This window comes from Macaca fascicularis, chromosome 5 (assembly GCF_037993035.2).
Source record: "Macaca fascicularis isolate 582-1 chromosome 5, T2T-MFA8v1.1".
Classification (NCBI taxonomy): domain Eukaryota; kingdom Metazoa; phylum Chordata; class Mammalia; order Primates; family Cercopithecidae; genus Macaca; species Macaca fascicularis.
Genome location: NC_088379.1, coordinates 861,640 through 867,639, shown reverse-complemented (window position 1 = coordinate 867,639; position 6,000 = coordinate 861,640).

Sequence of the window (6,000 nt, the reverse complement as noted above, 5' to 3'; positions counted from 1 at the left end):
TACCGTGTGGCCATTCCTTCCAGTGGTCCATTCCGCCAGCCGGTGGGAGGACCGGGCCTTCCCCAGTCCATGTTCTTTCCACGGGCAGCTGCAGGGCATCCCACCATTCTCACCCTGCTCCGTCCACTCAGACTCATTTTCCCCAGGCCGTCCAGCCACAGCAACCTCCATCTAAACCGCAGACCTGCGCCTTCAGGGACCTGACCCCAGGTTGGGTCTTCCACGGAACCTCAAAGCCTCTGCCCTCTGCTCTCCCTCCCACCTAGATCCCGACCACGGGCCTGTGCCTCTCCTCAGTTCCACCGGCCCGGGGCCCCAGGTCACCCTGTGCTGCCCTTGCCTCTGCCCAACCAGGAATTCCTGCCCCGACAAGCATCCCCGTGGGACTGTCCCTCCTCCTGAGTCCCAGACTGGGATCCCTGAAGGGAAATGTCTGCCAACTTGGGTTAAGGCCAGAGGAGGTTCCTCACCCCAGCCCAGAGAACAGCCCCTCTGCCTGGTTGCTGGGGGTCCCGCCCACACTCAATCCGCTGGATGCTCAGCCCACCCCTAGCTGCTGCCCACCACTTGCTTCCCCAGAACGTCCTTGTTTGACCTCCATGTTTGGAAGCTGTTAAAAGATGATTCCAGCCGGGCGCGGTGGCTCAAGCCTGTAATCCCAGCACTTTGGGAGGCCGAGACGGGCGGATCACAAGGTCAGGAGATCGAGACCATCCTGGCTAACACGGTGAAACCCCGTCTCTACTACAAAATACAAAAAACTAGCCGGGCGAGGTGGCGGGCGCCTGTGATCCCAGCTACTCTGGAGGCTGAGGCAGGAGAATGGCGTAAACCCGGGAGGCGGAGCTTGCAGTGAGCTGAGATCCGGCCACTGCACTCCAGCCTGGGCAACAGAGCCAGACTCGGTCTCAAAAAAAAAAAAAAAAAAAAAAAAAAAAGATGATTCCGGCCAGGTGCGGTGACTCTGGCCAGGTGCGGTGGCTCAGGACAGGCACGGTGGCTCATGCGTGTAATCCCAGCACTTTGGGAGGCCAAGGTGGGCAGATCACGAGGTCAGGAGATGGAGACCATCCTGGCTAACATGGTGAAACCCCGTCTCTACTAAAAATACAAAAGAAAAAAATAGCCGGGCATGGTGGCATGCAACTGTAGTCCCAGCTACTTGGGAGGCTGAGGCAGGAGAATCGCTTGAACCTGGGAGTCGGAGGTTGCAGTAAGCTGAGATTGCACCACTGCACTCCAGCCTCGGCGACAGAGCGAGACTCCATCTCAAAAAAAAAAAAAAAAGCGAAGATGATTCCATGACATTTGTTAAAGCTTGGTGAGGAAGGCTTTGCTCAGGACCAGCGCCATAGGTACAGGGACCATGCAATAGGGCTTGCAATGGGTGTGTTGCCAAGGAGCAGAGTGGGCTCAGTGGACAGAAGATGACTGAGGAACATCAAGGGTTGGGGGATTCTGACTAACCCCATCTAACTGGATTCTAGCTGGAGACAGGCAGGGCAATCAGACAGACCCGTCAGGCGGTGGAGGATGAGGACCCCAATTAAATCTCCAGGATGAGGGTTTGTTGCTAAACTGACCTAGCCAGATTCTTTGCTAAAACAGAATTTTACAAGGAAGTGGGCCAATGGGCCTACCAGAAGATTCAGGAAGTTAATTAAAGTTTGACCACACAAAAAATCTTTGTCAGGAGCCCTCTCTAGGGAGCAGCATGTCTGGGTCTCCTGTAATCTTCCTGACGCTTCTGGCTGGGAATGCCCCAGGGAGCTGCCCAGTCCCAGGGCAGGAGGACCCCATGTGCCCTGCCCCCAGGCCGGGCCCTCCTGGATGCCAGGTGGGATCTGGGAGGGAATGTGCTCTCCTCCAAGCCCATGGAGGGGTGTATCCTGCTCTTCCTCCTGCTGCCTCTGGGGAAGTGTGGACCCCAGGCACCACCAAATTGCCCAGGGTGAACTCTCCCCTGCCGAGTAGGCAGCAGCTGGCCCCTCTTCCTCCCTGGAACTGAAACTCAGTGTCTTTGCACCCACCCCTGTGCCTGTGGCTGCTCCCCAGCAGGGCTGCTCTTAGAAGGCCACCTCAACATCCAGCCACTGCTCGGCCTCCATCCTCCCCCAGCCTCCCATTTCCCACCCATAACCTGGTCTGGACCCCCTTGCAAGCCTGAGCAGCAACTTGGACGTGCCAGGCAACGACCCAGGCAGCTTTCCCTCTGAGTCTTTTTTTTTTTTTTTTTTTTTTTTGAGACGGAGTCTTGCTCTGTAGCCCAGGCTGGAGTGCAGTGGCCCGATCTCAGCTCACTGCAAGCTCCGCCTCCCGGGTTTAAGCCATTCTCCTGCCTCAGCCTCCGGAGTAGCTGGGACTACAGGCGCCCGCCACCTCGCCCGGCTAGTTTTTTGTATTTTTAGTAGAGACGGGGTTTCACCGTGTTAGCCAGGATGGTCTCGATCTCCTGACCTCGTGATCCGCCCGTCTCGGCCTCCCAAAGTGCTGGGATTACAGGCTTGAGCCACCGCGCCCGGCCTTTTTTTTTTTTGAGACGGAGTCTCGCTCTGTCGCCCAGGCTGGAGTGCAGTGGCGAGATCTCGGCTCACTACAAGCTCCACCTCCCGGGTTCACGCCATTCTCCTGCCTCAGCGTCCAGAGTAGCTGGGACTACAGGCGCCCACCACCATGCCCAGCTAATTTTTTTTTGGTATTTTTTTAGTAGAGACGGGGTTTCACCATGTTAGCCAGGATGGTCTGGATCTCCTGACCTCATGATCCGCCCACCTCGGCCTCCCAAAGTGCTGGGATTACAGGCATGAGCCACCACGCCCGGCTCCCTTGGAGTCTAGACCAGCCCTTCCTACAGCTGGGTCAGACCTGAGCTTCTCCTGGATCCAGCTCTCACCTCAGGTGATGGGGTCCGAGTCCTCCTGGGAAAGGCACTCCTCCCCAGATGTTTACTGTGCCCCTGTGATTTGTGGCGCTCTGTTCTAGGGGCTGGGAATACTAGTCCCTCCCTCCTGGAACTGGTTTTCCTAGTGATGGAAGGCAGATGATAAACATGTAAGTGGTGGTGTCTGCTCTGGAGGAAAATCGAGCAGGACAGGGAGCAGAGAGCAATGGTGAGGGTTACTATTTCATGAGTGGTCAGGGGGCCTCTCTGTCAGAGTGATGTGCACAGACCCGGAGGAAGGCGGGTGTCCCCTGGGAGAGCATTCTGGGCAAAGGAACAGGCATTCAAGAGCCAGGAGACAGCGCTGCCTGGGTGCCACCAACGTGGCCCTGACCCCAGGCACTGGCTGGGCACCACCCTGCCCCGGGAGTCTCCTTCTGAATGTTTAACTGTATCTTGAACACAGCTGGGCTGGCTTTCAAGCTCCAGACACGGCCTCCTCCCCAGGCCAGGAAGCCATCTCTCCTCTGACCGCCTCCTCCCCCAGGGCCCCTCCTCTCCAGCGCCCTGCACTGGGGGCAGTAGCGGCTACTGAATCACAAGCCACCTGACTATGAGCTTTCAGGACAAATTCTAAGAGGCCTGGCAATTAAAGGCCATTTTCCTGGCACCGGAAGTCCGCAGCCAGTCCAGCCCTGCCGCCCACCGCCGGCCAGTGGGGCCACTGCGCCCAGGCGACCTGGAAGCAGCTCTGCTGCTGTTGCAGGCAGCTGCCCCTCAGGTGATGCAGGGAATGGTGTGTGGGGAGGGGCACAAGCCAGGAAGGAGTCCTGGGAACAGCTTGAGGGACCCACACACCTGGCTGTGTGGATGGAAAGGGCCTCAGGGAAGGCGCCCAGGTGAGACTGCCGGAGACACGGCCCCCAGCACATCCGCCCCCTCCAGCACATCCGCCCCCTCCAGCACATCCACCCCACCCAGCACATCCACCCCGCAGGGGATCTGCCCCACCTCCCCGTCACACAGATCCGCCCCTCCAGAAAATCTGCCCCCCAGTAGATCCACCCACCAAGATCCACTCCCCTGGAGATCCGTCCCTCCAGCAGATCCGCCTCCCGCAGAAGATCCACCTCCTCATCAGATCCTCCCCCAAAGACCCACCCCCAGCACATCCAGAAGATCCACCCCCCGCAGCAGATCCGGCCCCCTCAGCAGATCTGCCCCTCCAGAAGACCCGCCCCTCACGGCAGATCCGGCCTTCCCAGCAGATACGCCCCTACGCCCCCTCCCCGAGTAGATCCGCCCTTCCAGAATATCCACCTCCCCCGCAGATCGGGCCTCTCCCTCAGAACCGCCCCCAGCAGAACTGCCCCCAGCAAAGCCGTTCGGGCTGGGCCTCGGGGCCTGGGGAAGGGAGCCGGCACCATTCCTGGGAGGGACCGGGCCCGCCCCTGGCCAGCCTGAGCCAATCAGCGCATGCTAGGCGGGCTGTCATGATTGGCTCCCAGAGGCTCACGTGTGGAGGCCTGACCAATCAGAGCCCGAGAGACACCATTGCAAGACTCTGAGGAGAGCTGGCGCTGGGTCAGTCCGCAGCTCGCCGCGCGGCAGCACCTTCGCGCCTACCCAGGCCAGTACGCGCGGGTCTCGGGCCTGGCAGAAGCTTCTCCGGCCCCCTGCCCTCGCCTGGCCTCGCCCCGTCGCTTGCGTGCTTGTCTCGTCCTGCCCCCAGGCCCTGCCGGTCCCCACCCTTAGGCCGGCGTCCCTGCCCGGCCCTGCGCGGGTTGGCGCCAGCTCAGGAAGACGCCCTGAAGCCGAGGCCTCGGAAGCAGGTTTCTCCCGGACCTTCTCCTGCCCCGCGTTCCCCCCTAGGCTGGCGGTAGGGACCAGACCCCCCCCAGCAAGCCCATAACCGGCCTTCGCGCTCCCGGTGGCCCTGGCTGGCCCTGGGCGCCGCCGAGGCCTCAGCCTGGAACCCCGCTCCTGCCGTCGGGGACCTTTCTGCGGCTGCCCACACGCGACCCCAGGCAAGGGGTGGGGGCGCGGGACCCTCCACGACAGGGAGGCGGGGCGCTCTCCCTTCTTCGAAATCAGCGTAAACTGGACCCGCCCCACCTCCCAGACCTTGGAGGAGTCCCGGGAAAGGCTGTGGCCTGGGGGTCTGCAGGGCGTTGGCAGTAGAGGTGGGGAGAGACCTCAGCTCTTTCCTGCCCCAGCCCCCTCAGCCGTGCCTTCCTGCCCGTGAGCCGGGGACAGTGGAGGGGAGTCAGGGAGGCTCCTCCAGAAGGACTTTCTTATGACTCGTCCTATAAAGCCCCTCGGGCATAGCCATCCTCCCCAGGACCCACGTACTCTCCCGGACTGTGCTGGAAGCTCAGAGCCAGAATGACTTTTCCACTGAGGCTGGCTGGCCCAGTGGGCGGCAGGGACGGGGGCTGTGAAGAGAAAACTCACCCGCCAGGGTCAGGAGCTGGTTGCCCACTGAGTAAAGCAGAGGGGTCCCTGCCGCTTGCCTCAGGATCAAAGCCAGTTGGTGAGGCACTGCCTTGCAGTTGTAGGAGAGGAATAACGGCCCCCGTGGGTGCTTGGTTGGAACGATTAAAGGAGAATAGCAGTTTAGCACGATTATTTCACACAGTTCAAACCAGCTTATGTGGCGTCTTCAACAAAAAGTAATTTTTTTTTTTTTTTTTTTTTGAGACGGAGTCTCGCTCTGTCGCCCAGGCTGGAGTGCAGTGGCCGGATCTCAGCTCACTGCAAGCTCCGCCTCCCGGGTTTACGCCATTCTCCTGCCTCAGCCTCCCGAGTAGCTGGGACTACAGACGCCCACCACCTCGCCCGGCTAGTTTTTTGTATTTTTAGTAGAGACGGGGTTTCACCATATTAGCCAGGATGGTCTCGATCTCCTGACCTCGTGATCCGCCCGTCTCGGCCTCCCAAAGTGCTGGGATTACAGGCTTGAGCCACCGCGCCCGGCCAACAAAAAGTAATTGTTGGGAGAAGTGACGAGATGAAGGAGGACTCTGAGTCCGAGTCTCCCTCCTCGAGTCCCTGTGTGAGCAGAGGTAAATAATCGAAACTCACCAACCAGGAGAAATTCACCTAGGACTGGGGCAGAA